A 12,897-nucleotide genomic window follows, 5' to 3' on the forward strand; every position below is an offset into this window, starting at 1 on the left:
CCATCTGGACCATCAAGCGTTTCACGGCACTCATCCGTGAACAAAACAGTTTTGAAATCATTCTTCATGTAATGTTTGGCCCACTGGAGCCGTTTCTGCTTGTGTGCAGTGGATAGAGGAGGTCGACAGGATGGCGTATGCACAGCTGCAAACCTCTGAAGGACCCTGCATCTTGTTGTTTGGGGGACGTTGGAGGCACCAGCAGCTTCAAAAACTTGTCTGCTGCTATGACAAGGCTTTTTTGCCGCTGCTCTTTTAACCTGACGTAATTGCCTGTAGGAAAGAGTCCTCAATTTGCCCTTATCAGCACGCACACGTGTGTACTGTGAATCAGCTACATACTTCTTGATTGCCAAGACACTTCATCCTGATCATCGCACAATGTTGATTGTAGTCATGTCTTGACCTAAACACTCCACAATTTGTTGCTTCTCAGCAGACACATCCTTTTTCTTTCCCATTTTGGCAGAAAATGTAGGCTGCTTAATAATGTGGGACTGCCTTCTTAAGTAGTCTTGCCGTTCATTGGACACACCTGCCAAACTAATTAGCACAGGTGTCTGCAATTGCTTACAGTGATATAAAGAGCCCTGACACACATCACCATCAATGAGTTTAACTGACAAACAAACAAATTCTTCCCTTATCACTCCTAAACACTTTTTGCATAATAATTTGGAACACAGTGTACATGTGCTTTTCCACAAAACACCAGTGGTTCACGTAGTGAATCTTACAGTTCTAACTTGCCAACCGTGGTCTGTATGGAGTTGTTCAATAAAGGGCCCAAAATTAAGATAACATAGACGGGAGAGGTCTCTATGAATAGGAATTCCTAAGAATTTGATACCCTGTGAGGGCCAGGCAAAGGGAAAGTTGGACTGGGTGGAATCCTGTATGGATTTGGGGAGGGAGACATCGAGGGCCTCAGACTTCGCTGTATTGATTTTTAAATTTGACCATGTAACAAAGTGATCTATTTCAGCCATAACAGCCTGCTGATGGATATATGTGATTGACATCATCAGCAAATGCAGAGCACTTGTACTCGGTGCCTCCCACCTCAATCCACCTAATATTGGGGTTATGGCGAATTGATGAGAGCAGGTGCTCCGTCACTAGGATGTATAAGAGAGGGGACAGAGGACATCCCTGCCTTGTCCCATTGGTGATTATGAAAGGTGATGAAAATGTTCTGACGCGCCCCCTGGGCCTTGGGACATCCGGAGCCGGACCCTTTTTGGTGCATGCTGGTGGTTGTAGTCTCCGTGGCGGCGACCCGGTTCCGTGGCTCAGGGCGGTCAAACCAGTGGCAGAACTATTTATGTGGTTTTGATGTTTAAATGTCCGACTACGCCACCCGTGGATTGCGGTCAGAGTGAACCGCAGCTGCAGGGCAGACCACTGAGGCTGGTGTTGTGGGTGCAGTAGAGCGTAGCATAACTCCCCACGGGAGGAGTATAGCCTCAGGGCAGTGTATGCGGAGGATGGGGGTGATGGTGCAGGGCAGCAGCAGTAGCGACACAGAGTCAGTGATGCAGTCCAGGGCCTTTACTCACAGTTCTTATTATCCAGACCACTTCTGCAGGTAACGGCTGCCCACTTCGTACTGTGCTCACCAGGTGAGGGGCTCAGACAACTTCCAGATAACTTTGGAGCGCTTCACAGGACCCCCTTTGTGTGTCCTTTGTCTGGCCTTTCTTGCCAACCCTTCTGTCCGGCTGCCTCGGGCCTCCTCTTGGTAAACTTGGCGCCAGTTTCCCTGACCCTATGCGCTGCCCTCCTAGCGGGTGTAGCGAGGGGCTGCGCCACATAAAATGTCACAGCCTCCGGTTTCTAGCTGAGGGTCGTTTCCCGCCTCCACTAGTTTCGGGGACCGGTCTCCCCCTTTGGCCTGACCCCTCCACGCAGGTGGATTCGGGCGTGCGGTGGCGACTCGCCCGTCCACACCCCTGGGATCCCTTCGTTCCTCGTTCCTGGAGCCTTCTCCGCTCCTCTTCCTTCCTTCTCCCTCTTCCAGGCCTGGGCCTCTGTTACTAGGCCCGCCTCTGGAGCAGAGCTCATGCAGAGCCCCTGCTCCCTGTCACTTCTGCTCAGACTTCTCTGCACTGAACTAAGATGGTGCCCACCTTTTATACTCCCTTCTCAATGCACCCAGGAACTGCTTCCTCCCTGCTCCTGCACTACAGGGTTCCGCTTCCTCAGTGTTCCCTCCCCCCACTCCAGCCAGGGACAGGGACTGTCGTGCCCATCTCAGGGGCATATTGGTCGCCCTGCCCCACGGCAATGTGGTGTAATGCATGCAGGTGTCGGGGTCCTGATCCACACTCCATCCTTACCTGAGAGTGAGATATCACACCTCTGGGTGAGGTGCAATACCTCTGCAGCAACCGAGCCCTTGGGGTGCTACAGTTCCATTTATCTTCAGCCTAGGTGACGCATTGCGATACAGGGCCGTGATTTTGGCTATAAAAGGGTCCCCTAGACCCCTACCCAAAGCTTTTTAAGAGAATAATATATGGCGTGCCAGGAGACTCTATGGAATGCTTTCTCAGCATCCAACGAGAGTATCTAATTACAAATTTTTAACTGCATCTAGCCCAGGAAATACTTTGTGCCTAGTAGCAGTGTCTGCTAGTCAGCGGATTATCCCGGCTGTTAAGCAAGCTACACCACCTGTAGTTTGGACACTTCATTTTTTCAAAGGAAATGCTTCGGGACCATGGGATACTCAGTGAAGAGAATCAGGAGGCACCCCAAGGCATAGGGGCTGGGACTGGCGGTAGGACGCCTTGCGGTGGACAGCCGAGCTCGATCCTTATAAAAGCTTTTTAACTGCAGCAGCTTTAGTGGACGCTACTGGAGCTGGAATTACGCGGCTGCTGGCATGAGACTTGCCCTTCAATAGATCCTTGAAAAAGGATTTAAAGTGTATTCATTCAAATTAGAGAGACAATTTAAATTAAAAAGCTTAGAGCTGCCTTCACCACAGGGGGGCTCGCTCGACCCACCAGCGGACAGGCACCAGTATTGGGAGAGGGGGGCTGGCCGTCAGGGTCCACCGCGGCTCTGGCACAAACGGAGGTGGCACGGGCAGGAACGGACTGGCCGTGTCGGCTTCTCACTTTTTGGATTTTAGAAGGGCATGACATGCCTTTATCTGTGTCTCCCCCTCCTTTTACTCCTCCACCTCTTTTCTTTTCGCATGACTATATGTACTTGTCACTTTTCCATGTGTTAGTTATGTCTTCTGAGCAGTTTGTCAGCTTTTGGACACCTTTGAAGGTGTTTTCTATGTGTTTCTATGTGTTTTTGTTTGCCTTCCATTGGTTTTAACGGTGTTCGAAGGTGTTCGACGAACAGTTCGACGAACAGTTCGGCGAACACAAGGGTGTTCGACGAACCGAACCGAACTCGAACACTACGGTGGTGGCTCAACACTACTCACCACACATCTAGTTCCTTGATGGCTCTAGTTTCCAAAATGGGGTCACTTGTGCATGATTTCCACTGTTTAGACACATCAGGGACTCCCCAAACGCATCAAGCAAGTTTTACATTCAAAAAGTCAAATGTCACTCCTTTTCTTCTGAACCCTACTGTGCTCCCAAACAGTGGTTTTCCCCCACATATGTGGTATTGTCTTACTCAGAAGAAATTTCACAACAAATGGTATAATGCAATTTCTCTTGTTACCTTTATGAAAATGCTAAATTGGGGGCTGAAAAACATTTTTGTGGGAAAAATTTGAAAATGTTATTTTTGTGGCTCAATGTTATAAACTTCTGTGAAGCACCTAGGGGTTCAAGGTGCTCACCACACATCTAGATAAGTTGCCTGAGGGTTCTATTTTCCAAAATGGTGTCACTTGTTGGGGGTTTCCACTGTTTAGGCACAGCAGGGGCTCCCCGAACGTGACATGGTGTCCACTTATTATTCAAGCAAATTTTAGATTCAAAAAGTCAAATGGCGCTCCTTCCCTTCTGAGCCCTGCCATGTGCCCAAACAATGGTTTTCTCCACATATGGGGTATCAGCGTGCTCAGGAATAAAAAAAAATCCTGTTACCCTTGCAAAAATAAAAAAATGGATCTAAAGTAGTTTTCTTCCACACTCCAAAAATTCTTGTGAAGCATCTGAAGGGTTAATAAACTTATTGAATATGGTTTTGAGCACCTTGAGGGGTGCAGTTTTTATAATGGTGTCACTTTTGGGTATTTTCTGTCATCAAAGCCTCTCAAAGTCACTTCAAATGTGATGTGGTCCCTCAAAAAATGGTTTTGTAAATTTTGTTGGAAAAATGAAAAATCGCTGGTCAACATTTAACACTTATAACTTCCAACATGTGGGAAATGTTATTTATTAACTATTTTGTGTGACATATCTCTCTGATTTAAGGGCATGAAAATTCAAAGTTTGAAAATTGTAAAATTTTCTAAATTTTGTGGCAAATTTCCATTTTTTTTCACAAAGTAACGTAAGTGATATCAAATAAATTTTACCACTACCATGAAGTATAATATGTAGCAAAAAAACAAGCTCAGAATCAGTGAGATCCATTGAAGAGTTCCAGAGTTATTACCTCATAAAATGACACTAGTAAAAATTGTAACAATTGGCCTGGTCATTAATGTGCAAACCACCTTCGGGGGTAAAGTGGTTAATGGGACTGCCAGCAGGGTCGGCCTGCGGTGTCTGGGGCCCACTGGGGGAATTGACCCTAGGGGCCCACCTACAGCAATATGCAAATTCACGTTAGCCATTATCCCTGTAATAGTGGAGCGTTAACTGTACAACACAGGCTGCTCCTGCACATCTACTGTGCACCACTATAACTGAGATGTACAATTACGGTAGTTTGCATTAAAGGGTTCTTTGGTTAAAACAAGTTATCACCGATCCATTGGCTCGACAGGATCAGTAATAACATTGATTGTTTGGGTCTGACCATTGTAAATGCACTGATCTGAAGAATGTGGACACTTTTCCCCATTTTAAAATGGAGCTGTAGCTGGGACGTCTGACTGCAGCCTCATTCATTCTCTTGGGGACTTCCAAAAAAAAAAAAGAGCAGCGCTTGCAGCCAATGAGGGAATGAATGGATTAGTGGTTGAGTTGCACATGAGCTCCAGTCTAATGGGGACAAAAGCTTCACATTCTGTCGATTGGCTCTAAGCAGTCAGGCCCCCACCAGTCAATAACATATCCTGTGGGGTTGTGATAACTGGTTTTCATCGGAGAACCCCTGTAAGTGCATCTCTGCCGCTGTGTTCCAAGTATTTAAACTCTAAGGCGACAGCCCCACTATCAGTATTTGGTCAGTATTCGGTCAGTATTTTTTCTCAGGAGTGGGAGCCAAAACCAGGAACAATCAGAGAAAAGTTATAATAGAAACAAGTCACCAATTCTGCATGTATCACCCATTCCTGGTTTTGGCTCCCACTCCTGACAAAAAATACTGACCGAATACTGATAGTGGAGCTGTGGCCAAATGGAAAAAATCTTCTACTAGTTAAAATCAGTGAGAACAAATGACCGCCATACACAACACAATCCACTATAACCAACAGTCATAAAATACCACATACAAGGAACAAATACCGCCACAAGATGACCAGACCGCATATTACCACCACATAGAGACTGAATAATACCACATACAAGGAACAAATACCACCATATCATGACCAGATTACATATTACCACCACATAGTGACAAAATACTACAATACTGATCATGAATACAAACCGCAATACTAACAACACTGTTATCACTACCAGTGATGTTATAAACCAGAGCCCTGTATATAGTGTCAGTGTACAGGTAATACAGGGATCACCAGTGACATTATACACATGAGCTCTGTACATAGTGTCAGTGTACAGGTAATACAGTGATCACCGGTGACATTATACACAGGAGCCCTGTAAATAGTGGATAGGTAATACAGTGGTCACCAGTGACATACACAGGAGCTCTGTATATACTATATAGTGTAAGTGTACATGTAATACACTGGCTCACCAGTGACGTCTCTAGTTTAAGTCCTTCATCTTCGCTCTTCTTCTTCTTCATCTGGCAGACCGCCATCACTTCTTCCAGCCAGGACTCATCTCTGCAGAAAATAACACACAGTTATCAATAAGTGATCTATTCTAGATCACATTTCACACTTTTTCCCCTACTTCTACATTGCGCCAGATGAAAAAAAAAAGTGGCATAATGCCACCCTGCACAGTAACAGGACCACACTTTTGTCCTCCTCCCTCATGGAAAACCATTTCCTATAAAGTAAATTATATTACAAAAGTAATAATGTCCCTAATTGGACCTTAAAGTAATAATGTTCCCCACTTGCCACCATAAACTAATAATGTATGTTCCTCAATCTGACCCCCAAACAGTAATTAAGTTCCTTATCCAGCCTGTTCCCCCCTTATACATCAATCCAGGTCCCTATGAGACCAGACTGCTCCCCCCCACATATCCATCCAGGCCCCCATGTATCTAGCCTGCCCCCCCTTCATGTGTCCAGTCAGCCCCCCCTTCATGTGTCCAGCTTGCTCTCCCTTCATGTGTCCAGCCTGCTTCCCCCTCATTTATCAATCCAGGCCCCCATGTGTCCAGCCTGCTCCCCCTATATATCCATGCACCCCCTTCATGTGTCCAGCCGGCACCCTCCTTTATGTGTCCAGCCTGCTCCCCCCTTCATGTTTCCAGCTTGCTCTCCCCTTCATGTGGCCAGCCTGCTCCCCCCTTCATGTGGCCAGCCTGCTCCCCCTTCATGTGTCCAGCCTGCTCCCCCATATACCCACAAAGGCCCCCATACATCCATCCAGGCCCCCCACCCCATATACCCATCCAGGTCTCCCATGTGTCCAGCCTGCCCCCCCTACATGTGGCCAACCTGCCCCCCATTCATGTGGCCAGCCTGCCCCCCTTTTCATATCGCCAGCCTGCTTCCCCTTCATGTCGCCAGCCTGCTCCCCTTCATGTTGCCAGCCTGCACCCTCCGTCATGTCGCCAGCCTGCACCCTCCTTCATGTGGCCAGCCTGCTCCCCCTTCATGTGTCCAGCCTGCTCCCCCTTTCATGTGTCCAGCCTGCCCCCCCATATGCCTACAAAGGCCCCCATACAATCCACCATACGTCCATCCAGGCCCCCCACCCCATATACCCATCCAGGTCCCCCATGTGTTCAGCCAGCCCCCCTTCATGTGTCCAGCCTGCCCCCCCCTTCATGTGTCCAGCCTGCCCCCCCTTCATGTGTCCAGCCTCCCCCCCATCATGTGCCCAGCCTGCCCCCCTTCATGTGGCCAGCCTGCCCCCTCCTTCATGTGGCCAGCCTGCACCCTCCTTTATGTAGCCAGCCTGCACCCTCCTTCATGTGGCCAGCCTGCACAGTCCTTCATGTGGCCAGCCTGCACCCTCCTTCATGTGTCCAGCCTGCACCCCCCTTCATGTGTCCAGCCTGCTCCTCCCTTCTTGTGTCCAGCCTGCTCCCCCCTTCATGTGGACAGCCTGCTTCCCCTTCATGCATCCAGCCTGGCCCCCCTTCATGTAGCCAGCCTGCACCCCCCTTCATGTGGACAGCCTGCTTCCCCTTCATGTATCCAGCCTGGCCCCCCTTCATGTAGCCAGCCTGCACCCTCCTTCATGTGTCCAGCCTGCTCCTCCCTTCATGTGTCCAGCCTGCACCCCCTTCATGTAGCCAGCCTGCCCCCCCTTCATATAGCCAGCCTGCCCCCCCTTCATGTGGCCAGCCTGCACCATCGTTAATGTGGCCAGCCTGTGACGCGCCCCCTGGGCCGTGGGAATACTCGGCAACAGGGCCTGTGGATGCCGGTCTGGGCAATATCATGGTGGCTGGCCCGGCCTGTGACCCAGAGCGGTCAGTAAAAAGGGGAATCTATAGGGGATTTGGAAAGTTCGTGACGCCACCTGTGGAATGCGGCAAAAGGGGTGCCGCCGCTGCGGAGCAGTCCTCTGGAGCGGGTGTTACGGCAGTAGGGATGGTGTGGCTCTCCACAGGTAGAGCTAGCTCCAGGGCAGCGTGGGTGTAATGGAAGATACTGGGGAGAAATGGCAGGATGGTCCCGGAGGAAAGACGGACACTCACACGGGGGTAAGCTTCAGTACCTTTACTGGTGATGGTGCAGGCACGGACCAGGGTACTCCCGGCGAAGGGTGCACTTTAGGACTCTCCCCAGTGAGCCGGTAGAGGGCCTCCTGTTCCATGGCTTTTCTCGCTAAGCTTCTGGCCTGCCTGGAACTAGGCCTAACTTGGTTACTGTCTATCTCTCCCTTGCACCTGCTGACCTGGTGGTAGGGCCTTCTCTTTTGAGATCACTCTCCCTGGACGCTGGGGCCTCCGTGACTCCTAGCCCTGGTACTGTAGTCAGCGTTTGGCAAACCTGGGACCAGTAGTCCTCCAGGGGTTCCGGTAGTCCCTACTGGGTGTAAAGAGTCCCTGTAGGCGCGGACCCGGTGTCCGGTATATATCTCGGGGTGAGCCTGGTATGCTCCTCTGCCCCCCTTGCTTCTTCTTCCTTCTCTTCTCGCCTTCGACCCACTCAAGGCCCTCACTAGGCCTTCACACATGCTATAGGCCTTAGCTCGCCTAAGCACAGCAGCCAGCGTGCTGCCTCTTCGCTGCTCTCTGAGCGTCAGCATGCTCTCAGCTCACTCTGAGCTCTGTCCCTCTCTGTGTCTGAGCAGGAACCGAACACTAGACTCTTACTCTAAAAAACTGAACTGCCTGGCTCCACCCTCCCTCTGCTGGTCTGAGGTGGTAGGGTGGAGGTGTGTGAATGTGTGAGGGCCTCTTGTGGAGAAGTCCATCCATGCACCCTTCTGGGTTCTGTGGCACCGATGCGCAGAAGGGTGCCACATTCCCCCCTAGCAAAACTCAGTACTCCTGGATTGAAGCATTTTTTAAAAACAGCTTTAACAATAACATATCTTCCCTTTATGGGAGGCACTTTTCTTGAACGTTACAGGTAACAACAATTGCAAGTATAATAATTATAATAACATTAAAGTTACAGCAAGTCCCGTAACCTGGTGTCCATTTCACCGATGAAGGAATCATAGAATCATAGAATGGTAGAGTTGGAAGGGACCTCCTGGGTCATCTGGTCCAACCCCCTGCTCAAAGCAGGATTCACTAGATCATCTCAGACAGATGTCTGTCCAGCCTCTGTTTGAAGATGTCCATTGAAGGGGAACTCACCACCTCTCGTGGCAGCCTGTTCCACTCATTAATCACCCTAACTGTCAAAAAGTTTTTTCTAATATCTAATCTGTGTCTCCTCCCATTTAGTTTTATCCCATTGCTTCTAGTCTTTCCTTGTGCAAATGAGAATAAAGATGATCCTTCTACAATGTGACAGCCCTTGACATATTTGTAGACAGCTATTAAGTCTCCTCTCAGTCTTCTTTTTTGCAAGCTAAACATTCCCAAATCCTGCAACCGTTCCTCATAGGACATGGTTTGCAGACCAGTCACCATTCTGGTCGCTCTTCTCTGAACTTGCTCCAGTTTGTCTATGTCTTTTTTAAAATGTGGTGCCCAAAACTGTACACAGTATTCCAGATGAGGTCTGACCAAAGAGGAGTAAAGACCGATAATGACTTCAAGTGATCTAGACTCTATGTTTCTGTTAATACATCCCAGAATTGTATTTGCCTTTTTTGCTGCTGCATCACACTGTTGACTCATGTTCAGTCTTTGATCTATTAGTATACCTAAGTCTTTTTCACATGTACTGTTGCTTAGCTCTATTCCTCCCATTCTGTATATGCTTTTTTCATTTTTATTGCCCAGATGTAGTACTTTGCATTTTTCCCTGTTAAAAACCATTCTGTTGGTTGCTGCCCACTGCTCCAGTTTATTTAGGTCTTTTTGAATCCTCTCTCTCTCTTCTCTAGTATTAGCTATCCCTCTTAGCTTTGTATCATCAGCAAATTTAATCAGTTTACCCTCAATTCCTTCATCTAAATCATTGATAAAGATGTTGAACAATACAGGTCCCAGGACGGAGCCCTGTGGTACCCCACTTGAGACATTCATCCAGCTGGATGTGAAGCCATTTACAACCACCCTTTGAGTCCGATCACTAAGCAAGTTATGAATCCACCTAACAGTTGCCTGGTCCATTGCATACTTGGTCATTTTTTCAATAAGGATGGTGTGAGATACTTTGTCAAATGCTTTGCTGAAGTCAAGATATACTATATCTACAGCATTTCCCTGATCCACCCAGTCAGTGATTCTGTCATAGAAGGAAATTAAGTTAGTCTGACATTACTTGTTAGTTACAAACCCATGCTGACTCTGGTTAATCACTTCATTCTTATCCATGTACTTACATACATGTTGTTTAATAATTTGTTCAAAGATCTTTCCTGGTATAGAAGTCAGACTCACCGGCCTATAGTTCCCTGGGTCCACCTTCTTCCCCTTTTTGAAGATAGGAACAACATTTGCTCTTCTCCAGTCTTCTGGGACTTCTCCTGTTCTCCAAGAATTTTCAAAGATTATGGAGAGTGGTTCTAAAATTTCTTCTACGATCTCCTTCAGTACTCTGGGGTGTAATTCATCTGGACCTGGAGACTTGAACTCATTTATGTTAGCTAAATATTCCCTCACAATCTTTCTGTTTACAGGTAACTTGGATTCCTCTATTCCTTTAAAAGGACAGTGAAGATCAGTTACATTTTCTTTCTGAGAGAAAACAGATGCAAAATAGGAATTAAAAAGTTCGGCCTTCTCAACATCCTCTCTTACCATTTCTCCATTTTCATCCTGTAAAAATCCTATAGCATCTTTGACTTTTCTTTTACTTTTGACATACCCCCAAAATCTTTTTTTATTGCTTTTGACATCTCTTGCAAGCCTTAATTCATTGTCAGCTTTAGCTAACCTGATACGTGCCCTACAGGATCTGCAGACTGCATTATAATCTTCTTTAGATATGACTCCCTCTTTCCATTTAATAAACATTTCTTTCTTTCTTTTTAGCATGTGTTTAAGTTCTGTGTTCATCCATCCTGGTTTCCTTAAATGCTTCCCATTCTTCCTACTTTTCGGGATTGTTAATGATTGTGCTTTGAGAATCTCATTTTTAAAAATTTCCCATCCTTCCTGGACATTTTTGTCCTTAAGGACATCCAGCCATTGGATCCCTCCTATTCTCTTTCTGAGTCTCTTAAAATCTGCCTTTCTAAAATCTAACCTTGATGTTTGAGTCTTCACATGTCTTCCTCCTCTAGTTATCCAAAATTCTATAATAGCATGATCGCTGCCTCCTAGGGTCCCAGCCACCTTTACCTCCTCAACCATTTCCTCCCTGAAAACCCTCAACGTAGGCCCTGGCGTGACTACAGGGCATAGGTGGTCCAGGTGCTGGACCACGTCTTCGGCCACGCTAAACGGGTTTTTGTTCCGTGGTCACTTAAGGGGCACTCCAGGGAGTGCAACTATGTACATGACAGCTTTTGGGCTGCTCATAGTCCTCATCGACCGAGTCCTTTATATATACCCTTACGGGTTGCTAAATAAACACATGTATTTCAGTTTATACAATAAACATTATGCAATACCCTACTGGGTAACTATTTATACTGCAGGTATTTTTAACTTACGCCTTAAACCTGACAGGAGTCTGGCCTTTGGTGCTACGCGATGACCTACGTAGTACGGGGATGCGTGTAGTGTGGATGCTTGCACTATTTTCCGCTCTATGTGTTGGTGGACTGCAAGACTGCCTTAACCTCTCTACGGGACTGGCAAGTACACTGGTTAATGGGCCTACTGGCTCTGCTTCTACCGGTGATCCTTCTTCCGGGGATTCTTCCTGAGCAGGCTCTTCTGGGGCACTTACAGGTCTTACTTGCAGTGGAGGGTCTTCTGGCTGTTGGTAGAAGTGTATCACAGGTATTATTACTGCTCCATCCAATTGAGGCCAATCTGCCGGGAAATCTCCTAAGACAGTATGGAGTACTTCTTCTTTAGGCTCCTCCGGTACGGTGAGAGGCACTTCCTCCTGGGGCTTCAACAGACTTGGGCACAACTTCAGATGGTCTCTCAATACTGTTGCAGTTGTTCTTCCTCCGTCTTTGCTAATTAGACAGGTTTTCCTTTTGTCGAATCTGGAATTCAACACAGTGTAAGGTTCTCTTTCCCACTGGTCGTCAAGTTTATGGTTTCTCCTTTTTCGTTTTAGCACAACTTCTCCAGGTGTAAAGGGTTCTGCTGGTGCACTCTTGTTGTACTGTGCTTCCTGTTTGTCTCTTACCCTATTTAGACTGTCATCGACACAGGCCTGTACTCTCTTGTACTGCTCCTGTTGCATCATATCCCAGTCTTCAGTGGACATATCTGCTTCTGGCTCTAGCACTCCAAGCTCCAGGTCCATGGGCAACTTTCCGGGTCTTGCTCTCATGAGGTACGCTGGAGTGCAATTGGTGTGATTGTACAGATCTACCAGGTCAGGTAGTTTGTCTGGCCTCTGGTTTCTTTCCTCTAGAGGTAAGTTCTTCAACAGGTCGATGACGATGTTATTCATCTTTTCACATAACCCATTGGTTTGGGGGTGGTACGGTGTAGTCCGGATCTTCTTACACCCGTACAGATGGCAAAACTCTTTGAACAGCTCGGCTTCAAAGGCAGGGCCTTGATCCATCAGCACCTTATCCGGGTATCCATGGGGCCTGCAGAAGTATGCTTGAAATGTCCTTGCTGCAGTTTCTGTCGTCAGATCCTTGACGGGGGCTACCACCAGGAACCGGAAGTAGTGATCCACCATGGTCAGGGCATACGAGTAGCCTGGTCTGCTGGGTGACAGCTTGACGTTATCCAGAGTAGTGTTGAGCCACCCCCATAGTGTTCGGGTTC

This window comes from Phyllobates terribilis, unplaced genomic scaffold (assembly GCF_046119375.1).
Source record: "Phyllobates terribilis strain yellow unplaced genomic scaffold, ASM4611937v1 Scaffold_4__5_contigs__length_816908805, whole genome shotgun sequence".
NCBI classification, from domain to species: domain Eukaryota; kingdom Metazoa; phylum Chordata; class Amphibia; order Anura; family Dendrobatidae; genus Phyllobates; species Phyllobates terribilis.